General features: G+C 43.1%; 1 protein-coding gene across 1 annotated transcript in view; it reads right to left on the reverse strand.

The window, feature by feature from the left end:
• The window catches only part of COLGALT1 (collagen beta(1-O)galactosyltransferase 1), a 72,100-nt gene extending 61,230 nt beyond the window's left edge, over positions 1-10,870 (reverse strand). The window contains exon 1 of the mRNA XM_053299277.1: positions 10,733-10,870. The gene's annotated coding sequence lies outside the window, so the exon portion shown is untranslated. The remainder of the gene's footprint in view (positions 1-10,732) is intronic.
• Positions 10,871-13,254: the final 2,384 nt, after the last annotated feature.

A 13,254-nucleotide genomic window follows, 5' to 3' on the forward strand; every position in this document is an offset into this window, starting at 1 on the left:
CCTGAGAGGGATCTAAAATGAACTGACTGGACATCCAAAAACGTAGAGGGAACAGTGCTAGTGAACTGCCAACAAATCTCACTTAGCAGAAGCAAACAGACTAGAGCATCTAATGTTGAATGAAGTGCACAATGTGGAATATAGAGTAGGATGTGTGAATCGATTCAGATTCGAATAGATTGTTCCCAAATCTGGTCAATTCAGGTGATTCGAGCTCAAAACAAATCTTCCCAGACACTCATAGCCAAATTTGAGCTCGAATCTAATTGTGCCAGATTCTATTTGAATCCTTTAGAGATTTGGATTCGTCCTATTAATTCCCCCAGATTCCCAGATTCCCTTTAAAGAAAAATATTGAATTATACATCAAAGAGTCTAAACACCTCAAAAAATCCTAAAATATAAACTGAGTACCCGAGTGGCTTGCGGGCTGGAGGGTAATTGGCACATGGGATGCCACTAATTCCCCACCCCCACTCGCAAAGCAGTGGGGTCAAAATGAACAGAAGAAATAAAGGTGTGTAATGAAGATACCAAAAAATATAAATTCAAAAATGCCTAAAAAATAAATTGAGTACCCCCGTGTGTGGGTGTGTGGTTGACACATGGCACCTGGCAGTTGGCACTGTCTAATGACAGTCAAAATAAACAGAAGAAATGAATCCTCATAGGGATTCATTATGAGGAAAGGTTATTAGACACCAAAGAATCTAAACACTTCAATATTCCTAAAAAGATAAACTGAGTACCCCACTGCCTTACAGGTTGGGGTGGGGGGGTGTAGTTGGCACTTGGCAGTTGGTACTATCCAATGACAGTCAAAATGCTGCTAACTTGGCAAAGAGGCACCTTTTAACGTGGTGATTCTCTTTATTTAGCAGGGGGAGAGTAACTGGCCCTATCCACCCCCAGCTCAGTACCTCCAGTTACTGTTGCTCGTGTCTATTGTACATTTCTTTTTAGATTGTAAGCCCTTTGGGGACAGGGAACCATCTAATTTGATTTAATTTAATTTAATTTAATTTCTCTTTGTAAACCGCCCTGAGCCATTTCTGGAAGGACGGTATAGAAATCCAATGAATGAATGAAAATGAATAGAAGAAATGAAGGTGTGCAATGAATCCTCATAGGGATTCATTATGAGGAAAAGTTATATACACCTGAACCCTCCTGGAAACAAGGAAGAAATCCTATCCCCCAGAAATTAAGATATTTTCTCTTAAGCAGGATGGTATTAAAATTCAGCAACAGCAAAGCACAAGTTGGTTTCTACACAAAAGGCCAGGAACCAGTGGGCACCTTACATACTTTATCAAATTATCAGAGGATGTACAAGTGTGATTGCACAAATTCATTGTTCTTTAGAGAGCAGAGTGGGGAACTGAGCCTCAAGGTGATAGGAAATGTGCAGAGCTTAGTACTGACACAAATTATTATACTGAGTAATGTTCATAGTAACTTTATTATTAATATACCACTTTTATTGTAGTTTTTCAACAAAAAAGGTTCTCTAAGCAATTTACCCAGCAAAAGAAATAAGAAAATAGTTCCTTGTACTTAAACATTAAAAAATGGACTCATAATCTAAAAGGAAACACAAGCAACAGGCACTAGAAAAGAGGATGCTGTGTTGGATCAAAAAGGGACAGTTGCATCCCCCCTGCTAAATATAAAGTGAGCCACCACTTTAAAAGGCCCCTCTTGCCCAGTTAGCAAGCAGTTTTGTGTGACTGTGAAAAATAAGAAGTTGTGAAACATTCAAAAGTTATCTTGCAAGTATTTTAACTACATTCAATAAGTCCTAAAATATCTTGAGGCATTTGTTGGACACTGAAACTTTCCAAAAGGGAATGAATTTCTGAACACTTCCTATTTTTAATATTTGGGGATGGATTCTTTTTTCCTGCAGCAGCCCCTGTAAAAAAGAAAATGGTACCATGTGGCCAGGGACAAAAACATCACAATGGTTAAATGCTGGCCTTGCACAGCCATGAAAGAATGTGGCTTACATTTATTTTAAGACTCCTTTAAATCGTTTGAAGAAAGAAATATTTTAAAAACAAAATTTAAAATTTAAAGGAACAAGGAATTCTGATGCCAAGTCACAGCAAAATAAATATGGTTTGTTATGATGTATGATAATCCAAGAGAGACATCTAGTGGCTAGAGAGTGGAAATAAAGTCCATTGTCGTACTGTATAATCACTTTTAAAACCAATTACAACTCTCCTGCAGAATAAAAACATGAAGCAGGTGAGATAAGACTGCAGTTTGGAGTTAGTACTTAAAATACTGGAAGCAAACTTTCAGGGCACATAGAAATTCCTTCCGAAATTGGAAGGCCTGTCCAAACGAAGAGAACAGAAAGGAACACAAACTCTGGCAAAAGAAATGCAAGGTGACAATAAGGGAGGCAAAAAGAGAGTTTGAGGAACATTTAGCCAAAAGTATCAAGGGGAATAACAAAAACTTCTTTAAGTACATCAGAAGCAGGAAACCTGCCAGGGAGGCAGTTGGGCCATTAGACAATGAGGGAGTGAAAGAGATTATTAAGGAGGATTTGGAGGTTGCAGAGAAGCTGAATGAGTTCTTTGCGTCTATCTTCACAGCAGAGGATACTGAGCATATACCTGTTCCTGAACCAGGCTTTTTAGAGATAGAGGCTAGAGAGCTGAGTCAGATAGAAGCGACAAGGGATGATGTTCTAAACTGTCTGGAAAAACTGAAAGCTAGCAAATCACCAGGGCCGGATGGCATCCATCCAAGAGTCCTCAAAGAAATCAAATGTGAAATTGCTGACCTCCTTGCTAAAATATTTAACATCCCTGAAATCGGGCTCTGTACCAGAGGACTGGAGAGTAGCAAATGTAACACCGATTTTCAAAAAGGGATCCAGGGGTGATCTGGGAAATTACAGGCCGGTTAGCCTAACATCCATTCCAGGCAAATTGATGGAAAGCATCCTCAAGGATAAAATTGTAAAGCACCAGAAGAACAGGCCCTGCTGGGAGTGAGCCAGCATGGCTTCCGCAAAGGTAAATCTTGCCTCACCAACCTTTTGGACTTCTTTGAGAGTGTCAACGAGTGTGTGGATCAAGGTGATCCAGTTGACATAGTATACCTGAACTTCCAAAAAGCTTTTGACAAAGTTCCTCATCAAAGACTCCTGAGGAAACTTAGCGGTCATGGGATAAGGGGACAAGTACATGTGTGGATTGCTAACTGGTTGAAAGACAGGAAACAGAGGGTAGGTATAAATGGAGAGTTTTCACAATGGAGGGAAGTAAGAAGTGGGGTCCCCCAGGGATCTGTACTAGGACCGGTGCTTTTTAATTTATTCATAAATGATCTAGAAGCAGGGGTAAGCAGCGAGGTGGCCAAATTTGCAGATGATACCAAACTCTTCCGGGTAGTGAAATCCAAAACGGATTGTGAGGAGCTCCAAAAGGATCTCTTCAAACTGGGGGAGTGGGCGACAAAATGGCAAACGAGGTTCAGTGTTAGCAAGTGTAAAGTGATGCACATTGGGACGAAAAACCCCAACTTCAAGTATATGCTGATGGGATCTGAGCTGTCGGTGACGGACCAAGAGGGTTCTTGGGGTTGTGGTGGACAGCTCGTTGAAAGTGTCGACTCAATGTGCAGCAGCTGTGAAAAAGGCCAATTCCATGCTAGGGATCATTAGGAAAGGGATTGAAAATAAAATGGCTAACATTATAATGCCCTTATACAAAACAATGGTGCGGCCACACTTGGAGTACTGCGTACAATTCTGGTCACCACATCTTAAAAAGGACATTGTTGAACTGGAGAAGGTACGGGCAACCAAGATGATCAGGGGCCTAGAGCACCTTTCTTATGAGGCAAGACTACAACACCTGGGGCTATTTAGTTGAGAAAAAAGACGACTGCGGGGTGACATGATAGAGGTCTATAAAATCATGCATGGTGTGGAGAAAGTGGAGAGAGAGAAATTCTTTTCCCTCTCACTCAACACTAGAACCAGGGGTCACTCCATGAAATTGATTGCCAGGAGGTCTAGGACCATCAAACAGAAGTACTTTTTCACACAACGCATAATCAACTTGTGGAACTCTCTGCCACAGGATGCGGTGACAGTCAACAACCTGGATGGCTTTAAGAGGGCTTTGGATGACTTCATAGAGGAGAGGTCTATCGGTGGCTACTAGTCAGAGGGCTGTGGGCCACCTCCAGCCTCAAGGGCAGGATGGCTCTGAGTACCAGTTGCAGGGGAGTAATGGCAGGAGAGAGGGCACGCCCTCAACTCCTGTCTGTGGCTTCCAGCGGCATCTGGTGGGCCACTGTGAGAAACAGGATGCTGGACTAGATGGGCCTTGGGCCGGATCCAGCAGGGCTGTTCTTATGTTAACTCTTTCTCAAATGGGATGCTCGGGAAAATGATGCTGCTGCTCTGCTACAATGTTATGCTCTTGCTAGGGGAAGAGGAAGGGGGAACATTGCAAGTCTCTTACTTGGGAGCCCACAACATCTGGCGCTGTCCCCAAGTATTCAACCAACCATATAGCTAATCTTTTTCATTTGTTGATACTGAAAGAATGCAGAGATGGCTATGAGGACAGTAACCTGGCAACATCTCCCCCCCCCCCCGAATGTATAGCTTGAGAAAGAGCCTTGTATGGAAAGCATGCTTCCAGATTTCCACTTTTTAAAATTCTGATACAATAGAGAGAGAGATTACTACTCTCAGCACCATCATGTTGGGTCCTCAATCCAGCTTAGATGTCTGCGTTCTTTATCTCTAGTCTAGGACCTTGCAGTGCAAACTCTGTAGTTACATGCTCTGAATAAATCTTCTGCCTAGATTCTGTAGGAAGATATGCCCTTGCCCTTTCCCCTTGTCCACTATACCTATATCTGCTGGTACCACCACCAATATGCTCTCTAGTTTCCATACAGTAACTGGGCACAGCACTAATTTTCCATTTCTTACTTTTGGAATGAAGAGTAGTGCATAACTGCTACTCTCTGCCCACAATTTCTTTTGCCCTGTCCTAAGAAGAACAGTGTGCCACTTTCTCCTTAAACTTCCATTTTAGTAGTTGGATCGATCAATAACTGGAAGTTCTCACCTCACAAGCAAACAAGTGGCAGAAGGTCCTCCAAAGCAAAGCTATGGAAACCTGAGGCACAGAGAATGTCAGCGTGTTGCCACAGCAACAAACTGCCAAATGGCACTTGGGCAGCCAATTGTTCCATACCAATGGTTCAAAAAGGTGCATTGAGGAACATCTCCAAATGAGTGCTTAATTTGAAAAACAAATCGTTCTGGTGCTCAAACAGGGTTGCCAGCTTTTTTACCAGGCCTTGCTCCTATATCTAGATCAGCAGTTTGATATGTAGACAATAGCAGGTGATTAATGCTAATCTTTAAATTGAAGCAGCTGATTAATGGTGCCATTAAAAATAGTCAGCTGCTGTTTTCTGCCGATCATGCTGTGCTTAAAATCCAGGTCAACTGGTAACCCTTGGCCCAATCTTTCCTAGAAGTTATGATCCCCTAGTAACTCTTACCCCTAATACCAAATGTGTAAAGAATGGTTGTGGTTGTTGAATACAGTGGGAAATGCACCTTGCATGCTATCGGAGGCTGTCCCGCCTTCACAGGTGCTGATAAAGTGCCCCTTGCAGTAAAAATAGGTTTCAAGGCTGAGCCCTGGATCAAATTAAGCCACGAAAGAAAAAGCTATCACAAGGCAACTTTTATTAACATACATTCCTATCAAGCAGACAAGTGTTTTTAGGCAGGGGCATTACCTAAAGCAGGGATTCTCAAACTTGGGTTATTGGACTTCAACTCCCATAATCCCCAGCCTCAGTGGCCTTTGGTTTGGGATTATGGGAGTCCAATAACACCTGAGGACCCAAGTTTGAGAATCACTGACCTAAAGCAACAAGAGTTGACAAAATCTTGAGTAGAGAAGAGACTTTGCTCATCACAGAGACTTGGAATTTCTCGTGACACCCTTCTCTCTAACAAACACACACATACACTTTTCACTCAGCATCCTTGTTCAGACCTCACTTACAGAATAAAGGCCCTCACACATCTCTGTCTGGGGTTCATAAGAACAGCCCTGCTGGATCAGGCAAAGGGCCATCTAGTCCAGCATCCTGTTTCACACAGTGGCCCACCAGATGCCTCTGGGGAGCCCACAGGCTCCTGGGGAGCCCACAGGCAAGAGGTATGTGCATGCCCTCTCTCCTGCTGTTGCTCCCCTGCAACTGGTATTGAGAGGCATCGTTCCTCTGAGGCTGGAGATAGCCCACTGCCATCAGACTAGTAGCCATTAATAGACCTGTCCTCCATGAATCTGTTTAAACCCCTTTTAAAGCAGTACAAGCTGGTGGCCATCACCACATCCCATGGCAAGGAATTCCATAGATTATGCGCTGTGTGAAAAAGTACTTCCGCTTCTCGGTCCTAAATTTCCCAACCTTCAGTTTCATTGGGTGACCCCTGGTTCTAGTGTTGTGAGAGAAGGAGAAAAAATTCTCTGTCTATCCTCTCCACTCCATGCATCATTTTATACACTTCGATCATGTCTCCCCTTAGTCACCTCTTTTCCAAGGTAAAGAGCCCCAGATGCTGTAGCCTAGCCTCATAAGGAAGGTGCTCCAGGCCCCTGATCATTTTGGTTGCCCTCTTCTGCACCTTTTCCAGTTCTACAATATCCTTCTTAAGATACAGTGAGCAAAGCTGTACGCAGTACTCCAGATGTGGCCGCACCATAGATTTGTATAAGGGCATTATAAAATTAGCATTTTTATTTTCAACCCCCCTCCTAATTATTCCTAGCATGGAATTAGCTTTTTTCACAGCTGCCGCACACTGAGACGACACTTTCATTGAGCTGTCCACCACAAACCTAAGATCTCTCTCCTGGTCAGTCACTGACAGCTCAGATCCTTCACATCAGCGTATATGTGAAGTTGGTGTTTTTTGCCCCCATGTGCATCACTTTACATTTGCTTACATTGAACCGTATTTGCCATTTTGTCACCCAGTCCCCCAATTTAGAGAAATCTTTTTGGAGTTCCTCACAATCCATTGTGGATTTCACTACCCTAAATAATTTAGTGTCATCTGCAAATCTGGCCACTTTGTTGGTCACCCCAACTTCTAGATCATTTATTAACAAGTTACAGAGCACTGGTTCCAGTACCGATCCCTGCTACGATCTCTAGTGTGCACAAAACTTGACTAGTCCTGGTCAGAGTCTGGTTCAACTCAAACAGAACCAGGTTTTCTAGTTTTGTGCACACCCCTACTTACAGGTTGAGTGTGCTTAAGATTGCAGTCTTAGTCACTGGAAGATTTTGCTGTATGGCTGAAAGCCATCCAATTATTTTCAAGTCAATGCCTTCTATTCTATCTCCTTACACGAATTTCCTCCTCTTTGTCCTTTCCAACCAAAATCAGTCCCATTGCACCCCCTTCCCCAAATACAATGTAGCTGAGGAGGGCCACATAGGTGTCAATAGTGTGTTGTGTGTTAAGTACACACTAACTCAACTACACTGACACAATCTGTCAGGGCAGATGCATTCAGAGAGAACTGGTTTCTGTGAAGTAACAAGGCCACAACCTCTTCTTTTTGTACACAAGGTTCCATTTTGTTAACATCTTGCTCCCTATGATAAGAAGGGGGTCACAAGTTAATAACTTCTGTTCAGCAGTTTCATTTTTGAGGGTGATGAAATGTACTGGATTGATTTTGGAGGGAAGGGCCGGTTTGATTTCATTGGTTAGGTTTTGAAAAATGGAGGGAACTTAAATTATGCTGATAGGTTAGTTTAAAATATTGTTGAGGGAAGCAGAGTATATAAAGACTCTGGTTTCAGCAGAGTTTTAGTGTTGAAAAGGTTCAGTTCAGAAAAGAGTCAGATTCAGAAAAAGACTTGAGGGTTTTTTTTGGTTGGTCTGAAGTGTGCAGTCAGAGGAGTGCAGTACCAGAAGGAGTGCAGTACTGAAGAATCCAAGCAAAATGATTGCTACCACAGACTGAGAGAATCAGTACTGGGGCTAAAAAGCGCTAAGAAATCACTGACAGAGTGAAATCTCTCTGGAGAGCTGAAACACTCACCATTGAAAAGAACCAGTTTGGGTTGAACCCTAGGACTGTGAAAGAGAGAAGACCTGAGGCTGCACAGGAGAAAAGCCAGGTTGCTGAAAAAGCTGAGGTAACTACAGAGGATTGAGTTTAGGGACCAATATTAGATATGTCAGTTGGATGCGTTTTTCCAACCATTTTATTTCTTATGGTAACTGGATTTTTTTAATAGTAACTTATGCTCTTATGGTAACTGGGTTTTTAAAAATGTTATGCTGTACCAAAAAACCAAAGCTACTGTTTTAAATTGACTAATTTTCCCCCAAGTAAAAATTCTTATATTTAAAGATTAGAAGCTTCTGTCTAACTTTCTCCACCCCATGCCTAAAGCCTTTCCACTCTACTGGGTTTATGTTTTCTCCACTGGGTTTGCAAAGGTTCAAGGGCTGTTATAGTAGATACAGCCCAAGAAAATAAGAGTCTCCTTGGTGGCAGTGGTTAAGAGTAGAAATCATGGGGCCGGTTTAGTCTGGTTTGTGACAAGTGTTAGCAACACGGTGAGATAAGCAAGATTCCTCCACAGTTTCCTTCCTAATTCCTCCCAGTATTTGGCTCCTGACGAAAAGTCATACACAGAAGAGGGTTTTGCCAGTGCTGAATGGCTGTAATTTACATCTTTAATTGTGCATTCTCTTTACACTACACATTAGACCGTTTGCGTGATAAAGACTGTAACACAGTTCCTTGCGATCCCCTTTACAACCAGTAGCTGGACCTAAGTGTTCACATTTCAAACTCTGTCCTGACTAAAGAAATTTTCATATTTGTTACACAGTGCTCCACAAACGTACCACTTCTTAAAAGAAAAGAAGAAGAAAAAGACAGTGTTAGTTTAGTGCCACTCCTGAGCTCTACGACCAGAAGTCAAGACCATGACCTAGAATGTTAATGGGCATCAGCCAGCACTTGGTGGACTTGCCCCCTTCTCCAACCTGAAAGGTTGCAGGACATGAGCTTCTACACGATGGAGTGCTTCTCAAAGAAAATAGTTAACTCCTTAGCAGCTGGTTCATCCAAAAACCAATACAGCTTCCCAGTATGAGGCTGGACCAGGGCAACTGGTTTTCCTCATCATCTTCCAAAATACACTGTCCCAAGAAACAAGAATGTTAGGATCTCAGAGCTTGAAACGCAACCATTTACACATGGTACTCAAAATACAGAAGTCTCCCCTACCCCTTTCAAAAATCTTTTTTTTAATTTTACAGCTTCAAAGTCTTTCAAAGATCTTCACTATCCAAAATACAGTTTGATCATCAGCACTGTAGTTGAAATGAAAGTGTGTTTTAAATCCAGGTGATTGATAGCCTCTAGTAGCATATAGTGGGTAGCATCCAGATCTTGAGTTGAATGTTCACCCAGGTTCTACTCATGCAAAGAACACTTCTGCTCACGCGTGAACCCCTTGCATGAGCTCCACTCTCCTTCCATTCACTGAATTCTATTCACATTCTGCCACTTGAGCAGTGCCACTAAAGATCAGAATGGCATCCAGTGTTTTGAAAGCAAATGTTTAGTCCCAAAGCCTGCTGCAAAGATAGGCTTGAAAGTATTTATTTATTTAATCATATTTATATACCGCAGTGTATATGGGTAATTCCTAATAAAATCTCAGAAGCCAGAGAGAGGCCCGAAAAGGATATCTAGTGTTTGGAGCTCCAATGCTTAGCATAAGCTCCTCTATCCCACTCAGAAACAGAATTGTGCAAAATAAGTCTCATGCATGTAGAAGTTCTTCAGTTTGCCTAACTTTTTTGGGAACAAATTCTGTCAAAAAGTTCCACGTTCTTCAAAAATACAAGATAACACAACCCATTCTAGCACATAAGCTACCAATCTTAATGTCCATCCAAGCCCATTCTCAAATTCTCCATCCAAGCCCAGTATCAACTGTCATTAGAAGGGAAGGAAACTGTCCTGCAATTATATCTCATCTTAGGGCTGATCCCTGCTCTACCTTCCCAATAAGAAAATGCAAATAGCCAAGTGCCCCCACAGCCTGTTTCAGCTCTTACGACTGGCAGGATTTCCTTCTTCTTCCAGAGCAGAGGAACTGCCACATACCAAGCTGTCATCAGAACAACCCTAGCTCGTTTACTCAGACAGCAGTTCCTCTCCCCTATCTGACAAAGGCAGCTGATGCCAAAGTAAGCAAATTTCTGCTGCTTTTAAACACTGCTGCTTCAAGGAGCTGTCATTTATCTGCTTCTCCTCTTGTTCTCTGGTACATAAGGAAAAACAAGGGGTAAAGTGGTCCTGAGAACTTCACTATTCCTCTCTGCCTGTTCTGGCAAGGAAGACCGTCTTCTCCCCTCCTGGGAATTGTAAAACAGGCAGAAAGGGATTAAGATGCACCTGTTTCTTCATTAGGAGAGCAATTTGCAAGTCAGTCAAGGATCCAGTTTCACTCTGAAGAAGTGATTTAACTGCTCGACCTACAAGCCCAGCAGTACTAAGTGCTCTAGCTCTGGAGAATCCAGGCATCCACTGACTAATCCAACCACACGCTATTTCTATTGCTTTAGCAAATCCTTTGTGCCACAAGCCACCTGACCCCAACACCATGCAATGCAAATTACCTTTATGACAGCAGCTTTGCTGTCCCCAGTGGTGACAAACACCACACTCCTAGCTGCTGTTCAGCACAGGGAGGGTCATCATAATCCACTCTGGGGGAGGCTTCGGAAACTCACAAATAGCAGCCACTATCTTCTCTCGCTCCTGCCACAGGAAAGAGGATATGAAACACAGAAAAGGAGAGAAAAAGGGAAAGAGGGAGGGAGATTAGGTGTTTTACAGTGTGGCAACATCTAGGCCATGGTGTGCCAAATGCTAGAGTACATTTCAGTATTAAGCTCTTAATTTAGTAAGCTCTAAATTTCAATTGCATTTCTTCCATCTGCAACTGAATGATGCCCAAGGTCTTGGGGTGGGGGGCGAGATAGCCAATCTTTTTTTTTAAAGGTGAAGAAACCACATAGATGTACATCTTCACCCCAAAACATCACTAAACCTGTATGTAGATCAGGGGAACAGACAGGAATGTGGATATTGCTATAGAACTGGTTGTGAGTAGGATAATGGCAAACTGAACCTCCTGGACCAACCCCACGCTTGAAAGTACGCAAGAGCTTGGCTGCCCAGGTGTTAACAAGAGCTGATGCTCATACTTGGGAATTTTAAAAATTTTTCAGGTAAGAGAGGTGGACTAGTGCCTACAATCTTGATATTAATTTGCTATACATTTCAAACTCTGCAGCCCTGGAGCTGTCCCAGAATACTTGCTGTCTGGACAGACAAGACAGGTACAAAGGTAGAAAAGTGGGGTGGGGACACAGAAAACAAGATTTGTGATGCAATAGCACTCTCAGGGTGCATCTGTACAGGAAGCTTTGCACATTCTCAGGTTGTGCAGAATCTGAAGAGCAGGCAGAAGTCCCAGCAAAATGGGAGTTCAATGTGCCATAAGAGTCTTCACTGACACGGCACCTTCCTATGAATAGAGGCTGCAGCACTTGTGTGCAGCTCTGGACTCCTCACACATTTTTATGCAGATGGAGCAGAGGAACAGGTAAGGTTGGAGAGTGGCTTGTGGGTCTTGATGTCCTAAAGTGAGTACACCTGAGACACCCCCGCCCGCCCAAAAAAACCAATATAAAGAGTAAGAAGTATGTAATAAGAAGTATGCTTTTTAAAAATATTAAAATAACTCTAAGGCACATTTCTACACAGTTCTTGGCACATTCTCACAAAGGAGTGAGTGCACACATATCAGAGTACAAGAGCTTTTCAAATGCTCTAATAGGCCAAGGAGACCCTCTGCTCCCCTCACTTAGGCACTGTATAAACAGCCCTGTGTCTAAAGGGGAGTGCTTTCTCATCCTGCCTCATCAGCTTTTCTTGTACAGCAAGAAACAGCACAATATGCAGTTTAGTCTGACGATACACAAAGCAGAGTTTGGAAAAAAGAAATCCCAAGTCAAAAAGAAATCCCATGGAGGCACCATATTTGGAATGTCTATTTTATTTCAAAAATTTCTATCCCATATTTCTTCAAATGAATTCAAGGCATGTTACAATAAATGCAAACCCAGGATCAGTTTCAGTTTGTGACCCCTGAGGATGTGGACAAGTTGCTTGGAATGGTGCAGTCTGCCACTTGCCTTCTTGATCCTTGCCTGATATGGCTTATAAAATCTGGCAAGAAAGCTGTTGTAGAGGGCCTGGTAGAGATCATAAATGCTTCTCTGAAGGAGGGCAGGATGCTTCCTTGTCTTAAGGAGGCAATCAGAGCGCTTCTGAAGAAGCCTGCCTTGGATCCCTCAGAGTTAAGCCATTAGAGGCCAATCTTCCATGGCTGGGCAAGGTGATTGAGAAGGTGGTGGCCTCCCAGCTCCAGGAGGTCTTGGATGCAGATTGCAGACCCACTTCAAACTGGCTTTCAGGCAGGCTGTGGGATGGAGACTGCCTTGGTCAGCCTGATGGATGATCTTCAGTTGGGAATTGACAGAGGGAGTGTGACTCTGTTGGTCCTTTTGGATTTCTCTGTGGCTTACGATACTGTTGACCATAGTATCCTTCTGGAATGTCTGATGGGACTGGGGGTGGGTGGAACTGCTTTGCAGTGGTTCCGCTCCTACCTCACGGGCAAATTCCAGATGATGTTGCTTGGAGACTGTTCTTCAAAATCTGAACTTTCCTATGGTGTCCCCAGGGCTCCATATTGTCTCCGATGTTGTTTAACATCTACATGAAACCGCTGAGAGAGATCATCAGGAGATTTGGTGCAGGGTGTTATCAATATGCTGATGACACCAAAATCTATTTCTGCATGTCGACCTCATCAGGAGAAGGCATAACCTCCCTAAATGCCTGCCTGGAGGCAGTAATGGGCTGGATGAGGGATAACAGACTGAGGCTGAATCCAGACAAGACGGAGATACTTATTGTGTGGAGTCGGAACTTGGGAGACAATTTTGATCTGCCTGTTCTGGATGGGGTCACACTTCCCCAGAAGGAACAGGTACACAGTCTGGGGGTGCTTCTGGATCTGAACCTCTCCCTGGTATCCCAGGCTAAGGCAGTGGCCAGAGGTGCTTTT

Source organism: Hemicordylus capensis, chromosome 2 (assembly GCF_027244095.1).
Source record: "Hemicordylus capensis ecotype Gifberg chromosome 2, rHemCap1.1.pri, whole genome shotgun sequence".
Classification (NCBI taxonomy): domain Eukaryota; kingdom Metazoa; phylum Chordata; class Lepidosauria; order Squamata; family Cordylidae; genus Hemicordylus; species Hemicordylus capensis.